The sequence below is a fragment of the Sceloporus occidentalis genome, unplaced genomic scaffold (genome assembly GCF_023333645.1).
Source record: "Sceloporus occidentalis isolate IW3139 unplaced genomic scaffold, rSceOcc1.0.p SCAF_1, whole genome shotgun sequence".
Taxonomy (NCBI): Eukaryota; Metazoa; Chordata; class Lepidosauria; order Squamata; family Phrynosomatidae; genus Sceloporus; species Sceloporus occidentalis.
The window spans coordinates 249,724,064-249,742,339 of NW_028316981.1; positions in this window are offsets into that span (position 1 = coordinate 249,724,064).

The following is an 18,276-nucleotide window of genomic DNA, read 5'->3' on the forward strand; positions in this document are numbered from 1 at the left end:
GGTGGTAGAAGCAATAATAAAATCCACCTAAAAACCATTCCAACTCTTTTTTTCTATTAGGAGGTCTCCTCTGGATCATGTTCCTCTGCCCAGAAAATCTTCATCTGAACTTCACGGATATTTGAGCCTTTAATCATAAATATAAAATTGCACAATTGGGTAGATATTTTGTCAGGGAATTACTTTTCTTCTCTTTGCAAAAGCAGTTTCTCTAGAAAACATTTCTAAAACACTGTCAAGTTTATTAAAATCTATAATATAAACTGGATTGAATCCTGCATGTTGTGTAAAACAATAAAAATAAAACTGATATGAATTGGTCATTTTATAAAAAAAAATTAAAAAATCTTTTATCCAATGAAAAAGAACAACAATGCCAAACAAAATTCACTACGAAACCTATACTAACCAAATAGAACATTAAATACATGAAAAAAATTAAACCTACTAAAAGCATGTTCTATACATCATTACTACTCCCTCAAACTTAAACAAACATATCTTTTTCACCAAATGATTTCTAAACTCCAAAATCTCTATAAATGTCATCTGAATGTCAGTGAAATTAAATTTACATCCATTTACAAACAAAATATAATAACCATACATGAATTGGTCATCAAACAGTAAAAAGGCTCTTTCACTTACAAGTGTGGTGGCAAAATCTGTTGGACCATTACCAATTATATGAGGATGTATTTCACAACAATTTGGAACCTCTGTCATTCAAAAATTTGACACAAGACAAACATAAACAACTCTTGGAAGGAATCCTATTTCAGAGGATGGAAATTTCTCATGAAGGAATCAGGAAGTACATATTGTAAAACCCAAAGTGCCAGCGAAGCTGCTGTGCAGAATGTTTTAAAACTGTGTTTTCTCTAACTCTTGACAGGCTAAACAGAAGCTAATGCTATGTCAAAAGGATCTTACCATTTATAGAAAACAAAACAGAAAGGCATCATGCATTTTAGTCAATATAGATGGACAGATAGTTAAAAAGTCAGCAGTGACCCTTTAAAACTAATTGCAGAAATGTGCAGTTGGAAATGTTGTTAAATTTCAATATCCTGCTTGAATGTTTCTAAATGGTGTGCATATATGGTTAGGAAGTACATTTTATTTAATAGCCCATTTGGCAGCTAAGTACAGAAGGAAGGGACTTTTAAACTGGAAAAGAAATAGATGCATGGGGAAGGTGCTATGAATAAAACTATGGTCTTTTCATACATTCAAGCACAAGAAATAACCTTGTGTTTTTAGATGTATGGCCTTTGTCTCATTAGGTGTACCTTTAACTGTGATAAACATCCACTTAAATGAATATCATTTCCGTACAATTATGGCAGGATCATACATAATACACTAAGTTCCCCTGGCAGCATATGTGTTAGTCATGAATATTTCATGAGCCATTTTATTCCCAGAGTCAGCTTTAAACAGTGCTCAATCCAATGGCTTTGGTATGTAGGAAATAAAGGTCTTGTCTATAAAAAGATCCCACGGCAATTATGGTAGCTCTGCACTTTATCAAGGAGTTTAACACAATGACCTGCTTGTAATATTAGCCCAGCACCAGTATTAATTTTCCTCTTAATATATATGTAATCACTCCTGTTATTTATCAGTGGATTTTGAATTGGTGTTGGTGGGGAAACAAGGCATGCTTTTTCTTAGACTGTTTTTGCTTGAATGTAAAATCTCTTGATTGATACTGAGCAATGTAAGACAATCGTCTCTAAGAAAAAAAAACACTTATAGTTATATAACAAGGGAGCACAAATCCACGCATGATTCCATACCAAGCAACTCAAGGGATACACTGCAAAAATATACATCATGGGCCATGGAGCACGATTTAAGCAAACCAACAGCTGCTATTGCAATCTGATTACTTTTCCTGCTGTGTGCAATGGAAGGAAATAAAATGGTATTAAGAATAATTTTTAAAAAAGGTTACAGCCAGCTACAGAGAAATCCAATACAGGCCCCCACCATCTCAATAAGACCAGTGAGAACATACTGGCATACAAGCTTCTTGTACTGGCATACAAGCTTCTTCATATTCATCCAGGCAAATGTGAGCCGCAAGTAAATACTGTGTCAAATAGGATGACTTAATTCTTATTGACAAGTAACACCCGCCCAATACCAAATATATATAAAATACTCATAACCCCCACAAAAACCTACCCCACAACTATGCATTAGTTGCTGCACATGGTGATCACGTCTGCATCTGCTCCACAGTGAGCTTATGCCAGGAGACCACAGTCAGTGATTGTATGCATGAGCAGAGAAGTGAAATGGAAGTCTGTGCCAGCATCACACCTGCAATATTTCTGCCAGACATCATGTTTAAAGTGGCTGAAAATCCATATAAAATTAATGGGAAAGGTCACATATTACTTAGAAACACAGGTCAGAGGAAATGTAAAACTGCATTTCTAGCAAAACACACACAGATATAAAATCTCTTGAAAGCAACATTGAAATGCTTTTATTTCAGTATAAAAAGAACAGGAAATAAAAGTGAGGGAATTTCTTCCTCATGCAAAAAGCAGCTTTACAGGGGTATTTGTCCCTAGGACTGTATTAGTGTAGCAAAGGGTTAAGTTCCCCCATATGGTGTGAACTACATAATTATTAAGTCCTTAGCTTCAAACCAATTCTATTTGCATTTTTTTAAAAAAAAAAATCCTTGTTAAATGTAAAAAAAAGTGCCAATGTCTTTGTCTTTTTTGACCATAGAACAGTTTTGCACATGGTTTGTAGGTGATATATTTATAATCTGACATCTTAAACATTGATACTTGGAAATGCTACTGATTTCCATGTTTGGTTTCCCTTTGAAGCGTTAGGACCAAGACACCCTTTCTTACTGTGAATGAAATTATTGTTACAAGCCACAACTTTACTGACATGTTCTACCAGATTTGAATTCATTTTTCAAACTACTAATCCTGGGAAAGTGGAAGAATTAGACTCCAAAGAAAGACCCCTGTTTTATACAGATACTACTTGTAGTCGGATAAAATGTTTGATGCTCTGTGTGTGTGTGTGTGTTTAAAAAAAACACCCAGATTTTTTATTCAAGCCATTCCCTAGAAGAAAGTGTGTGTTCTTCTTGATGTGCTAAATTAATATTTATGTTGCTAAAATATCTCAGAAGCTTCTGAAAAAAATATTAATATAAAAAGATTATAATTATCTTTTTTTTAAAAAAAATGTGGCAGCAATTGAAATGTAAATCTGTGAGCGCTGGGAGAAATACTTGTTTGCATTGTGCCTGGGGCACCCTGCCTGACTGCCACAGCTGCAATTGATCATTTCAAATCAAAGGGAGTTGGAGATGTCTCTGCTGGCTCAACTACAGGGTTGGAGGGATGCGGGAAGGGGGAGAAGAGCGGAGAAAGATGCTCTGTTTGGCATGACTGTTATCAAAAAAAGAAGAGGGGGGACTGGAACGTGTTTCAAATCTTTTCCTCTGTTGAATTTTCAGCCCTTCAAAGCATTGCCATAATAAATAAAGTTTTCAAAACACATAGACTCTAAAAGGCACATTGAAAATTCCCGAAACATTTTCTCCTCTACCCTTCCAGTGGCTAGAAAACAACCATGCAAGATAAATGTGAACAAAGGGGGATATATATATATATTCTCTCTCTCTCTCTCTCTCTCTCATACACACACACACAGAGGACATTCTTTATACTCTTTTGTGGGGTCCTTCAGACTGGAAAAACACATGCATCCATTATTTTGAGAGGAAGAAGAAGATAAAGGGAGGAAAATGAAGGACGAAAGCTTGGTAAGCATTAAGACAAATCTTCTGAAGTCTGGTGCTGCCCTAACAGGAATCAAACAAGATTTTTAGCCCCAACACTCTTATTTATTCTAAATATATACATCCATGTGTACATTTGAAATAATAAAGAGGGAAAATACATATATAATCCTGACACTGCACACAGTGACTGGGAGCCATTAAATTCTGTTTGGCATACATAAAAAAGATTTAATCACAGATGTCAGTCAGAAAACTAATCCATTAATCTAGCTGTTTCTCTTATAAAAACTGTATTTCAAAAAGCCTCCTCCCCCCTTTCTCAATTAATTTAGTCATCAATTTACATTTTGTGTATTTATCATGTAAATGCACCTTATTTGCAAAAGAAAAGCTGGGGACTCAGTGAAATAAATAGTTATTTCATTAAAAGGGATACAAAAACCCCTGTGATTAGGGTAATTAATTTGCACACTAAAAGCAATCTTCTTAGTTTAGATCATTAATATTGATGGTGTTTGATTTTTTTCTTCTTCTGGGTAACATTCCTTGAAATGCACTCTGAGAACTGGCACGTTGGGATGAAGATGTGGGAATGGGGTGTAGAGGGGGCTTGCAGGCAGCACCTGGATGTTCCTCCTTTCCTGCCAGGCGGCATTTATAACAGGAGACTTTGATATTGATATTCGGATGTTAACTGGGTTACTTGACTCATGCCAGATTGTGGGGCTTGTCACGAGTGTGACTGATTTATGTATGCTGCTCTTGCTTCCTTTGATTGTATTTCATTTTGTTATTTTTTATTTAAATTGGGAGATAACATTACAGGAGATTATGCAGCGGCACCCCATGCTGGCATGCACATCAGTGCCAGATAACAAGGCAGCGCCTGCCAATATACCTATTCTTATTAGGTTTTCATCTGCATAATATGCAAATAGCATCATATCCTTCCCCAGATGCCTTTCTAACACAACTTTTATTCAAGACATGTAATTTGTTCCCTCTCTGTTGAACAGATGTATTCCACCAAAAACCTTGGAGTAGAGTTGTTAGCTCACTCCAGCAGTCTTTTAATTTCACATGGAAGGGAAATGGTCCCATGGGGGGGTGGGGGCAGTGTACAGAAGCCTTCTGTTATAATTTTGGATGGTTTAAGAGGTGGATATACAAAACTTCATGTTCCAATGAGAGGAACCTTAATCAATATTATCAAATGTTTCAAGGAGCAGAAAGGACTAAAGCATCATCTAAACTAGAGATGAACAACTCTCATGTGTTGGGATATTACATTGGCTGCCTGGAAGACCATGGATGATCACACTCCCGTGGTGTTCTCCTGTGATGATGATGGTGATGATGATGATAACGATTTCCCCCAAATATTATTTTCTCCCATGGCACAAGGAGGCATGAGTCTTATTTCACCTTTTTTTATTATTTTATTTTTTGGTGAAAGGAGAGGTCTTCACTTTAAGAACAGCTTTCTGTTTTTTCCTTTTAGAACAGCGTTTTGTTTTGTTTTTTAAAAATCCCTCCTGGGCCTAAAACAAACAAGAGAGAACCAAAATGTAGCAAAATTGCCCCTCATGCCCCCCTAGAGGGAAAACAAGTTCAATTTTTGATGTAAGGGGGATTTCCTGGGAGCTATGTGTGACCTACAGGCCACGATTTGCCCACTTCTTGTGTGGACCAACACCTTGCCACCAGTCTCCTTCCCTCAGCTAAGCTTTGTGTCGTCCAGACCACAATGTTCTTGGGGCCTTGCAATGCAGTTCCTTTGGCATGGAGTGCTGTCCTCACCACTGTAGGCATCCTCACCAAAGATTTTTGTTTGTGTTGTATTTGTGGCAAGGTTTCAATTGTCCCATACTAAAGGGGATGACTTACATCTCAGAAGAAAAAGATCCCAGCCAAAGAGAGAAATATCTTATATCTTTGATCCCCATGTTATAACCTGTCTGAAAGAATAGAACTAGATATGGTTGTGGGGGGAAAACTTCTTTAATTTTGTTTTATTGATTTAGAAATATCTGTACAATTTATTTATGTTTAAATGGTTAATTTTCAGTTCATTCAAGTTTCATTCTTGCATGTTTCAGATTTCACTTTGGGTTTGTTTCTGTGGAAATGTTTGTATAGAAGCTGAAAAATAGCTTCAAGGTTTGCTCTGATTTCTTAAATTGGAGGAGGGGGACTTCCCTGTCAAAAATTGTCTTGAGGAAGAGGAAACTTATCTCCCAGCAAGTACCTTCACAGCAACATCGGCAAGTGATGGACATCCCTTCACTTGCCAAATGGACAGATTTATTTGTTTGTTTGTTTTTGGATAGTGGATAGCCTTCCTTCCATTCAAGTGAATCAAGTAATATAATACTGCTTATAAGGTAGTAGGCAAAATGAAGTAAAACATTAAGTAAGTTTTAATAAGTTTAATATTCTATATTAAAATAGCAAACTGGAAACAGAAGTCTTTCTCAGAAAGAGAAAAAAAATAGAAGGAAAAAAAATCACCATCAATTGCTTCACCAAGAAACCAATTCAAGACATACCCTATGTTGTCCCCCATTAAGACTGTGTTTGTAATGCCATCACTAGGCCAATATGTTTCACATTTATTATTTTCCACATTGTCCTCCCCCCCCCCCCCATGTATCCATGTGTTTGTATAAGTGTTTGTCTAATGAGGCTGCATTCCATATATCTGAAGAAGTGGTCTGCAATTCATGAACATTTATGCTAAAATAAATTGGTTAGGCTTTAGAGTGCTATGAGATTTCTTTTATATATATATATATATATATACTGAAATAGACTAGCATACATATTTCTCTGAAAAATGATATGAAAATAATTTCATATCTATTCATTTCAGCACATATCTATTGCATGCACCAATAAGTATTTATTTGTCTGCAGAGGTATACACCACACGGAGAGACAGCCGTCAATGCAGTTTAGGTAAACATTCTTGAATCAAAAATATTTTAAAGCCTAAACCCAATTGTTAATCCCAACTAGAACAGACTCATTTGAATCAATGGGGTTTACAAAACTGTTGCCTGACCATTCAACTGTTGCTTCAATGATCTAGTCTGTTTGGAATTAGTTATTCAATTTAGTCTAGATGAATAATTTCATGTCATGCATGACATATCTATTAATTTCAGCACCTAAAAGGAGAGAGTTAAATTAGGAATTTATTGGACATATTACACCACAGTATCCTAGATCTCATGTATTTATTTTACTGATGCTGAAATTTTGAAGGCAGTCCCAACATATCTGAGTCACTTTAACTTATTCACACAGCTTTTGTTTACATCCTCAGAAGAAAATTTCTAAAGTTCAATAATCCAGCAGCTGAACAACAACAAAAAAAGACAGGAACTTCAACAATGCTTTTGTAGCAGTGTTTTTTAGTTGTACCTTTTTTTTTTTTTTTTGAGCCAAGGGTAACAGGTGTCATTCATCCTGATGTCTAACTCTATCTTTCTTTATCACATCTAGGAGCAACAATAGAAATCACAAGAAAGTAACAGTGTTGTGGAATGAATTAATAAGAACAAGCTATATTTGAGTTCAGAAAAGACAAAAGTAATGATAGCTGGACAGATAGAATTCTTTGTACTTGATAGGTTAAGCTCCCCTTCAGAGAGAGATCCACAAAACAGTTGATGCTCATGCACCCATTCTGTAGTCTTACTTCAGAGGGGTTAAGTATGATAAAATATTTGCCACATTCTAAAGGTCAGGAATCTGTATCTTGATATTTTGAATGGATTATTGCAATTTACAGGCCATGTTGTTGTTGTTGTTGTATGCCTTAAAGTCATGTTTGACTGCTGGTGAGCCTAAGGTCAATCTATAGTGGGGTTTTCTGAGACTGAGAGTGTGTGACTTGCCCAAGGTCACCCAATGGTTTTCTATGGCAAATAGTGAATCCAACCTTGGTCTCCATAGTGGTAGCCCAATACTCAAAATGTACCTGTAGCTTCAGCTGCTCTGTGAATTTTAATGTTACATAATTTATCATTTTTCTGTCTGCATGTTTACTTCATGCTCTGTACATATCAGTTTGCAAATCTGACAAAATTTGTCTCAAAAGGATTCATTTTTCCTAGGACAGTGATGGCACACCTTTCAGAGACTGAGTGCCCAAACTGCAACCCAAAACCCACTTATTTATTGCAAAATGCCAACACAGCAATTTAATCTGAATACATGGCTGGGGGAGGAGGAGAATGCAATGGCCAGAAGGAGGAAGGGGAGGAAGAGGTGGGAGGTAGGATGTGACAGCCGGGGGGAGGGGGGAAGGTTGAGGAAGGAGGAGAAAGGAAGACCAAGAAGGATGCAGCATGGCAGGTGCGGGGGTGGGGGAAGGAAGAGGAAGCAGGCATTCCCAGGGTGCCAGATCATTTTGAAAATGGAGACATCTCCATTTACAAAACAATTTCTCCTGCAATCTGGACCTCTCCGGTAATGAGTTCTCACTACTGAAGATCTGGATCATTGTGGCCATGTAGGTGACCGTGATAGGGTTACCTTAGAGCCACCATAAGTCGGAAATGACTTGTAGGCACAGAACAACAGGACTAGAAAGCCAATGTGGTGCAGTGTTGGGGTGACAGCATGCATGCCCACAGAGAATGGTATTGAAAGCCACTGAGAATGCCCCTCCAAGAAAGAACGGAGCCACTGTAGAACAGTGCCTCCAAGCCCTAGGGTCTAGTATACATGTAGTGACTCTCACCTCTCCAAGAATCCTGTCCACATCCTCAGGCTGCACAAATTGAAAAGTATCCATCAATATTGGACAAGCAGGAGCCCAGGTTATATCCACCAAAACTGTATCAACTCTGGTGTTTAAGTCAGAGTGAATCTGAGCAATTTTTTCAGCAAAATGATGGGCAAATTCTTCACAGCAAGCTGTTGATTGGTTTACATTCTCCTCAGGACCAGATCGTAACAGATCCCTGACTACTCGAAACAGCTCAGCTGAGCGATTCTGTGCAGCTCCAATAATTTTAGTCAAAAAAGCCTTTTTGTTGCCTCTATTGCATCACCATACATCTTCAGGTAGATTTTAGCCTGTTTTCGGTTGGATTCACTCTGAGATTTCTGCCACTGTCACTCTAGCCTCCATCCTCTTGACTTCATTGCTGCCAACTCCTTGGAAAACCAAGGGGCTGGTTAGCTCCACTACACCTCACATATTTGCCTTTGTGTATACTTTCACTGAACACAAACATTTTGTTTACTTTTTTTGTGTTGTAGGAGTATTCCAAAATGTGAGGATTTCAGCAATGTGATTAATTGCAATTTCACCAATATTTGTTTTTTCTTTAAAGATAAAAGTTAATGCTGCTCAAAATATCATGGGACAGATGCCAGCATTATTGTATTTCAATGAGAGGGAAAATGCCTATATTGCTTAAGTCCCCAACTTGCATCCTAGGATTATGTTGGGGGAGGGGGGACATAAGGACTCCTGATATGCCCCTTCACAGGTGCATCCTCTCCCCAAATTTACATAGACCATTTTGTATTTTTATTTGAAAGATACAGTTAATCATAACACAGCAAGTCAGAACAAGATAATATGTAATGATAAATGAGAATGTCTACATGTCTGTTTGTGGTAGTTTCAAGTTACTAGGAAATTATGCGAGACATCTCAAAATTGGACTTAGTGTTTTATGGTTGTCATCTAACTGCCACTGGCCAGTTTCATGTTGAAATTCAAAATACAGACTCCCAGAAGCAAAATGTCAGGGCCTGACATAACTCATCTGGATACATGTGCCACATATACAATTCAAAATTTGATAAGGCTTTTAGTTGTTGTCCATGTTACAGCAATCAAGTTCAAGTTGACATTCCAAATGAGGGACTTCCTATAGCCAAAAAAGGGAAGACTATCATAACTCATCAGGAAATAGAGGCCACAATTCTAGACCAACTACTTAAGTATGCATACTTAACTAAAAAGTTTATCAGATTGTCCTTTCCTGTCCTTTCCACCTGAGCTAGGCACGGGATGAAAACTTTTAAATGCAGAATTTATTGCATGCATCTGTGCTCAGTCATGAGGCATCCTGTACTCAATCTGGGCTTCTCCCATACCTTGCAAAGAATGGGGAAATCCCGTTCTTTCAAAAAGTGCCAGAGAAGTCCAGATCAGGTATGGGATGCAATGATTGGGTATGGGATGCCTCCTGCCTAGGCATGGAGGTGTGCAATAAAATATGCATTTAAAAAATTTAATCTCACACCTAGATCGGGAGGAAAGGACCCCAACACAGGTCTGCTCTCTTATCATTCAGGATGCTACAGCCACAGAGGTCTGCTCTCCTATCATTCAGGAGTCAACAAACTGATTTCATCCCACTCTCTCTAGTGATCTCTTGTGTGACAATGAGTAGCAGAATCCCTGTTGCAATTCCTCCTCACACTGGAGAACACTCATGGGAGTGGGAGTGAAAAAATCAGCTTGCTCAATCCCAATTGACAACAGAAGAAACCTCCATCTCTTTCAGCAGCTGCTGCCTGATAAGGCAGGATTGGGGGACTTTTACAATACCTACACTATTGCCATGATTGTGAATATGCAGAGATTGTGAAGACAAATTTGTTAATACATGCATAATTCTACATTATTCATTCATAACTTTGTGAATTGTAGCCAAGGGTTTTTACATGTTGGAAAACATGAAAGGGCTTTCCAAGGCCATGTGGAATTTAAAAAAAGGACAGAGAATGTGTGAGGTTACTCTGGGGTACTGCTGATAAGGTTCTTGTGATACAAAAAGGAGGGGCAGAAAAATAGGAGGCTTCATGATATATTAACCTGCAGTGCAGGTAAAATTCTTCTGGAAAACAGGAGAGAGCTCTCTGAGGTATGATTTCTAAGATTCTTGAAAACTGAAAACTGGACAGGAAAAGGTATTAGGTATTGATTGAGTATGTACCACCTAGTATGAAATAATAATCCAATCAATATTACTTCTAGTATGCAATCATGAACTCATAAAAATACTGCTAAGAAATAAAATTGTACTCAAATTATTAGAACACAGATGGGCAACTGTCAGAGGTCAGGGAGCTGCATTGCCTCCATAGGGGCTCTTGGAGGGGCTTGCACCCCCTCCACCACCAAAACCAAAAACTACAATTTTACAGCAAAATGCTCCTCAGTGTCTCCTAGGATTTATTCTCCCTCCATCCAATGCAGTTATGGGCCCAAAAGAAGATTTCTTTTCAACAGGAAGTGATGAGAAGGTCAATTTTGGGATCAATTTCTGTTAGGAAAAAAAAGTCCTTTCCTAGGCTTATGGTGTGTTTGGAGTCTTCCCCTCCCCCAAATGGGACTGCTGGGGTCCTCTGGAACTGCATGTGATCCACAGCCTGTACTTTTTCCACTATAAGTTAAGAGTTTAAATAATAGAACAATTAATATAACTAATTGCACATTTTCAGCAAAGATTTTGCTTGGTTGTTTCCAATCAAACTGTCATTATAATATAAAGATAAACATAAAGTTGAAATGTATTTCACCAGAGGTATTTTCCCACTAGTAGGTAAAGAACCATTTTATTTAAGGCGGCCTTTGATTTTTCATATGTTGTGACAGAGTTTTTAACGTGTGGTACTGTTTCTATTTTATTATGTTTTCACTGTACTTTTAAAAACGATCTTTATCCTGAATCTTTAACGTGTGGTTTTTAAATATAAGTTGGTTTTTTAAAACTTTTGTACTGAAAGCTTTTTTAGTTGTACTATGCTTTTAAAAGTTTGTACATCACCATGGATCCCATACTGGTTCCCATGTTGGATATATATTAGATAAATAAACATTGAAATATAGTGCATCTTTTATTTATGCTGTTAACTTTCCCCATCAGTGTCATAAACCTCACCTTACTATATGAGACGACCAGAGAAATTGCACATCCGCTTTCCATCTCCTGCCACATCTAAGCATGCTGCCACCAGAAAAAATGAACATTTCACTCTTTGTCTTTCCAGTGCAAGAGCTCTGATATCAGAACAGCACTGTCTGTGTAGGTTCTAACAGCTTCATGAAGGAGACCTGAATCTTTGTTCTTGGAAGGATAGATCTGATAAATTCTATGGCTTCTGGAATCATTGAATTGTAATTTAGCTAGCCAGGGTGCCTGCCTGCCTGCCTGCCCTCTCTCTCCTCACCACTAACATTAATATTTTTTCCTCTTCTTTATTCCCAATTCAATTCACTCCCTCAGTCAAAACTATAAGCTACCATATTCAGGCAGTCTACCTCAAATTTCCCATAAACATTATTTATACCTACAGCAGAACTTCTAGAGTTAAGAAAAACAATGATGTAAAGGCTGTACAATTTGTTATCACTCCCTAAAGCATACTTTGCACCAGAATTCTCCCATAAATGGAACATATGTTCCAGGTAACGTTACATCTGTTGTTTTATAACATGGAAGTATTTTTTAAAAACTGAATAAAATTAATTCAATTTTTCTCCCTTCTACTTTATTCAGAACACATGTTCCATTGGTGTCCATCCACCATTATCACTCCATAATAGTTGATATCCACAATAGTTCTTAGTATAACAACAATAAAAAACATGATGTCATTATGAAATCACTTTCTACCTGTATTTCATAGTTGTCTGCAAAAAATAGTACAAAAGGAAATTAGATCCATGCTAAGAAAAGGGAGCAGGACTGTAAATGTGTTTTCTCTTTTCTGTTGCCAGCAAATAGAAGAAGGGACAGAGATCCAAATTCTGATACAGGTTGAGTCTCCCTTATCCAGAATGTTTCGGACCAGAAATGTTTTGAATTTTGGAATCCCCCCCTCTGGATTTTGGAACATTAGCATATATCTAATGAGATATCTTGGAGATGGGACCCAAGTCTAAACATGAAATTCAGACATGTTTCGTATACACTGTATATATCTAGCTTGAAAGTAATTTTATATAATATTTTTTAATAATTTTGTGCATGAAACAAAGTTTGCGTACACTGAAGCACCAGAAAGCAAAGGTGGCACTATTGCAACCACTCATGTGGACAATTTTGGATTTTGGAGTATTTCAGATTTTAGCATTCTGGGTAAGGGAGACTCAACCTGTATTTCAGAATGTCTAACATACAATGTGTATCTTATTCAAGACTGCCATCCATTTCAATTATGTACCCCCCTTTTGACTCACTGATATTCAAGCCCCATAGGCTTGAATGGGGTGTGTGCCCACAAGTGCTGGCAGGGCACATGCCATGGGGATGCACCCCATTGAAATTAACTGAGGCTGCTCCTTTGTGAATATTCTGGACCCATTTCTGGACCCATTTCAAACCGGCTTCCGGGCGGGCTATGGAGTTGAGACTGCCATGGTCGCCTTAGTTGATGACCTCCGTCTGGGCATGGACAGGGGGAGCGTGTCCCTGTTAGTGCTTCTGGACATCTCAGCGGCCTTCGATACCATCGACCATGGTATCCTTCTGGGACGCCTGAGGGAGTTGGGAATTGGGGGCACTGCTTTTCAGTGGTTCCGTTCCTACCTCTCGGGCAGATCCCAGATGGTGGAGCTGGGGGACTGTCGCTCCGATAGGAGGGCCCTGACATCTGGTGTCCCTCAGGGAGCAATTTTGTCCCCTATGCTATTCAACATTTACATGAAGCCGCTGGGAGAGATCATCCGGAGACATGGGGCGCGGTGTTATCAGTACGCTGATGACACCCAGATAATTTTCTCTATGTCTCCGACTGATGCAGTAACTAAGGATGGCATCTCTCCTCTAGATGCCTGCTTGGTGTCGGTAATGGGCTGGATGAGGGAGAACAAACTCAGTGTGAATCCAGGGAAAACGGAAGTACTGGTGATAGGTTCCCCGGTTTCGGGTGGTGAGATCTGTCACCCGGTCCTGAATGGGGTCACGCTCCCCCTGAAGGACTCGGTGCGCAGCTTGGGAGTACTCCTTGATTCGTCGCTCCAGCTAACTTCTCAGGTGGATGCGACGGTCAGGAGTGCTTGTTATCAGCTACGGCTGATACGCCAGCTGCGTCCCTACCTGGACCGAAAGGACCTTGAATCTGTTGTACATGCTTTGGTAACCTCTCGATTAGACTTCTGCAATGCGCTCTACATGGGGCAACCCTTGTACCAAACCCGGAAGCTGCAATTGGCGCAGAACATGGCAGCCAGACTGGTCGCTGGTAGTTCCAGGTCGGACCATATAACACCTATTTTAAAAGACCTTCATTGGCTGCCTATTTGCTTCCGAGCTCAATACAAGGTGTTGGTTTTGACCTATAAAGCCCTAAATGGCTTGGGCCCAGGGTGCTTGGAGGACCGCCTCTCCCCATATAATCCGCCTCGCACGCTCAGAACTTCCGGGACCAAATTGTTGGAGGTCCCTAGGTCCAACTTGATACGGACCTCACAGAGGGCTTTTACTACTGCTGCCCCTTCTCTCTGGAATAAGCTCCCTGCAGAGCTTCGCTCTGCCGCCTCATTAGCTGTCTTTAAGACACAGCTGAAAACATATCTATTCCGGCTGGCCTTCCCACCTTAGATTGTCTGTTTATTTTCCTGCTCTCCTTTTCCCTTTCGACCCCGGACCGTTGTAAACTCCTTCTCTCTTCTCCTTGCCCCATGACATGTATATTTTATTGTCTTCCTGTTCCCGTTTTTGTAGTAATGTTTTTAACTGTTATATTGTATTTTTATCTTGTATTGGAATGTTTTAATAATTTTGTAAGCCGCCCTGATCATATCTATGGAAGGGCGGGGTAGAAATAAAAATTTATTATTATTATTATTATTATTATTATTCAAGACCTTGAATCTCAAGTCCATGAGAATGGAGGTGTGACTGTATATTAAATGTGTAGAGAAGACAGAAATAAACTGCCCCAAAATCACACGTAGCATTTGCACACTACACAATGTAGTAGGGGTGCCTCTGTATGTTTTCTAGGGCTGCCAGATTTCAAGGCCTCGCCATGAATCTCCATGTTTTACAGGTCATCTCCATACAGGAGAATTGGGGGTGGGGGATATCCCCAATATTTATTTATTTATCCCCAAGTGATCAGTAGTGACCCTAAGCCTCAGAGACTCTGTACTGGCCATTTTGCTACTCTTTGCTACACTTAGGCCTCCCCCCCCCAAAAAACAGAGAACGATCATTAAAAGGCATGGGCAGACTGAAAATGTGGTAGAGTACTCTATAGCACCTTATTGTCAGGGTGATGCTGTTGGTCATTCTGGGACAATAATATTTTTCTATCCTCTTCCCAGTGTGTGTGTGTGTGTCTATGAGAGGGGGAGTTGACAATGGGATGTGTAGCCTAACACCTCTTCCTGATATGATATAATTTTTCTTGTTCTTACCGTGATGCTGACTGTGTGCATGCATCCTCCTTGTCCATGGGCTTAGTCTATGAAGAAAGGATGGGGCAGGGATGTCTTTGTTACTATCAATGGTACAATCTCTTCGGTCACATTTCCCCTGCCCCTTCCCCCTCCCCCCAAAAATAGATCAAGAACTTAGCTGTGATTGATAATGGTTCAGTACTTTGGCTTGGATAAAACAACAAATCATGGTTTATTTTGAAAACAAGATGACATCCTCTGTGTGCCAGAAAAGGCAATTAAAAGCAGGACCTGATTTAGTAAATAAGTTGGTTAATGCAGTGTGGTTTAAACAAATCAGTTAGCAGCATTTGAATACAGTGTTAAACCATGTATTATTCAAAAACAGAAGCATGACCTTCATATTTCACACAGAGAGAGCTACAAAGGGTAGTGACAAGAGCATGTAACAACCAGTTTCTTGTCCATTCATATTTAGATACGCAATCTATAATTTGCTGCTACATCTGAACCATGTTGGTAGGAGGCAAATAATGTAATGTGTAAATTTATATATTTTGAACTTACTGTAAATTTACTATATTTTAATGAAATCTCATTTATTAAGCTTTAAAATAAGATAATATTTCTAGGCGTGAGCCATCTAAGATTGTTAACAATGTGTAGATATAATATAAGACACACATGATATATGGAAACACCTACTAAAGCCGGATACTGAATTGGATTTCCAGTCTTTTCTTATATAGGACACTTGAACTGAGCTTAGAAAAGCTATTTTTAGATCACAATTACCTTGCTATCTGGGAGATTCTGGGAGCTGTAGTACAAGAAATAATCTTCTACGTTCTGCATTTGGACACATGGTGCTGTCATATAGTGATCCAGGCTACTGATCCATGTCTGTGATGTAGCACCATTCAAGGACTTTGGCAAGTGTCAACTGATACTTGAAATCCTTTACCAAGAACCACTAAAGATGGGATCTAGGAGTTCAAATGCATAACATATGTTGTCTGGTTTAAGCTATATTATTTTTGTTCCCTAAAATACACCTTTAACTTTAACCCAGCCTATAACGTAAATGGCCAAGGCAGCATAGAAGTAAAATGTATTTAAGCAGATTGACACAATAAAAATATTAAAATTAATGTAGACACAGAAGATTATCGCACCAGGGTTAAAACGTTCCCTGGTGCGTTCTAACAGGGCCGCGCATGGAGCGTGATGGGAACACGATGGGGCCTAGAACGGCAGTTTACTGCACACCGGAACATCTCCTTTGCCGCTGGACGTTCCCATCGCGTTCTCATTGAGTTCCAGAGGGTGCCATTTCTGGGAACTGTTTCAAAGCATCCCCAGAAATGGCGTCCCCTGGAACTCAATTGGAACGCGATGGGAACGCCCGGTGGCAAAGGCGGTGTTCCGGTGTGCAGTAAACTGGCATTCTGGGCCCCATCGTGTTCCCATCATGCTCCGTGCGCGGCCCTGCTTGTGCACGTTAGAACGCACCGGGGAACGTTTTAACTCCGGTGCGATAATCTTCACAGTTAGGCCCAAAGGCTTTACTTGGAGCTGAAATGACATTTTTATTGCATTTTAACTGGGAGCCACAGCTGAGAAGGCCTACTCACATGTTCTCACACAGTGTTTTGATCCACTTATGGGATCACAGCTTTCATCCAGCAGACCATGATCCTTAGGTGGGCTGAGGCAACCAGGGACCTAGACTGCCAATTGTAGAAGCAGAATACACAGAATTCTTTTTAAAGTGTAAAACATTTGAGCTGAACTAAAGGTTTAGATCTGAGATACAGTTTGCCATCAGAGCTTATATTATACCTGGTTTAGAATTGTTTGTCTTCTTTCTCATTTGCAAACTAATTACATTTCTGGAATTCTTTTTTCTGGGTAACTGACAAAGCTAATTGGAGGCCTTTTATTTTTGTTAGCTTGTTCATTAGTGCATGTTAAGAGACAGAACATGTTCTTCAACTGTCAGGAAACCATTACAAGGAGAATCCTGGATGAACATGAATCTTCACAATTCAGGACTTAGTGCAAAATTCACACTTTTGTTACACAGAAAACAGCATATTCTGCACAGATAATGATACCTCTCCACAACTGCTGATTTGGGGTATTATTTTAAGTGCTGAAAATGTGTTTTTTCTATTCAGAAAAAATACACATGCCAATTCTAGTCAGAATATGTCCTGAACTACAGCAATGTCTGTACATGAAATAGCATTTTCTTTGCAGAAGTATTGTGTGTGAATTTTACAAGGAAGTTCCCAAACTTTAAATAGTCTTTGAAAACTCAGCAGTTTTCAAAATATTTTTTCATAGTGGGACATAAATTATTAAAAATTTCTTGTTTCCTTTAAGAATAAAATTAGCAAAGAATTACATCCATAGTGCATGTTAATGGCAGTTATTTTAATGGAATGCTTCATTGATATATTCTCTATTTCTATTTTACTACCATTTTGCAATGATTATAAATGAGTCAATGGGTACATAAATACCCACATTATATATGAGATTTCCCACTGTTAAACTATTGTTTATGCATTGTGTTGCATTCCTGAGTCCAGCAGAATATTAATAGAAATTATTTAGATATGTAAAAATGTGTTTTAAAAATATCAGAAGTGCTGTTTTGATCATACAGCACCATTTTAAACACAGTGTATATTTGTGACTGTGGTTCTCATAAGCATAGTCATCTTGCTTTCTTCCTCTGTGCCTCTCATGTTTTCAATTACATTTCTCAAGGTGTTAACGTTACTGTTGATTATTTTCATATTCACAATGTATGCGGAGTTGTGCTTAACATGAAGTGCATTCAGAAGTAAATTCTTGTATTTGACCTTTGTGATATAATTACATTTGTATAGGCAGGATTAATGAGCCAATTATTTTTGACAAGATAGCTAGTACATAACACTGTTTGCTTTTCTTTGGTGTTTTGTATTGCTAACAAATGAGAAGCCTACTTAATGCTAGTTTAGTATTTGATTGGCTTCTACATTCATAATGTATTCATAAGGAATTAGCAACAATTTTGGATCTTTCCCTATTGTTAGTTATAATGAAGAAG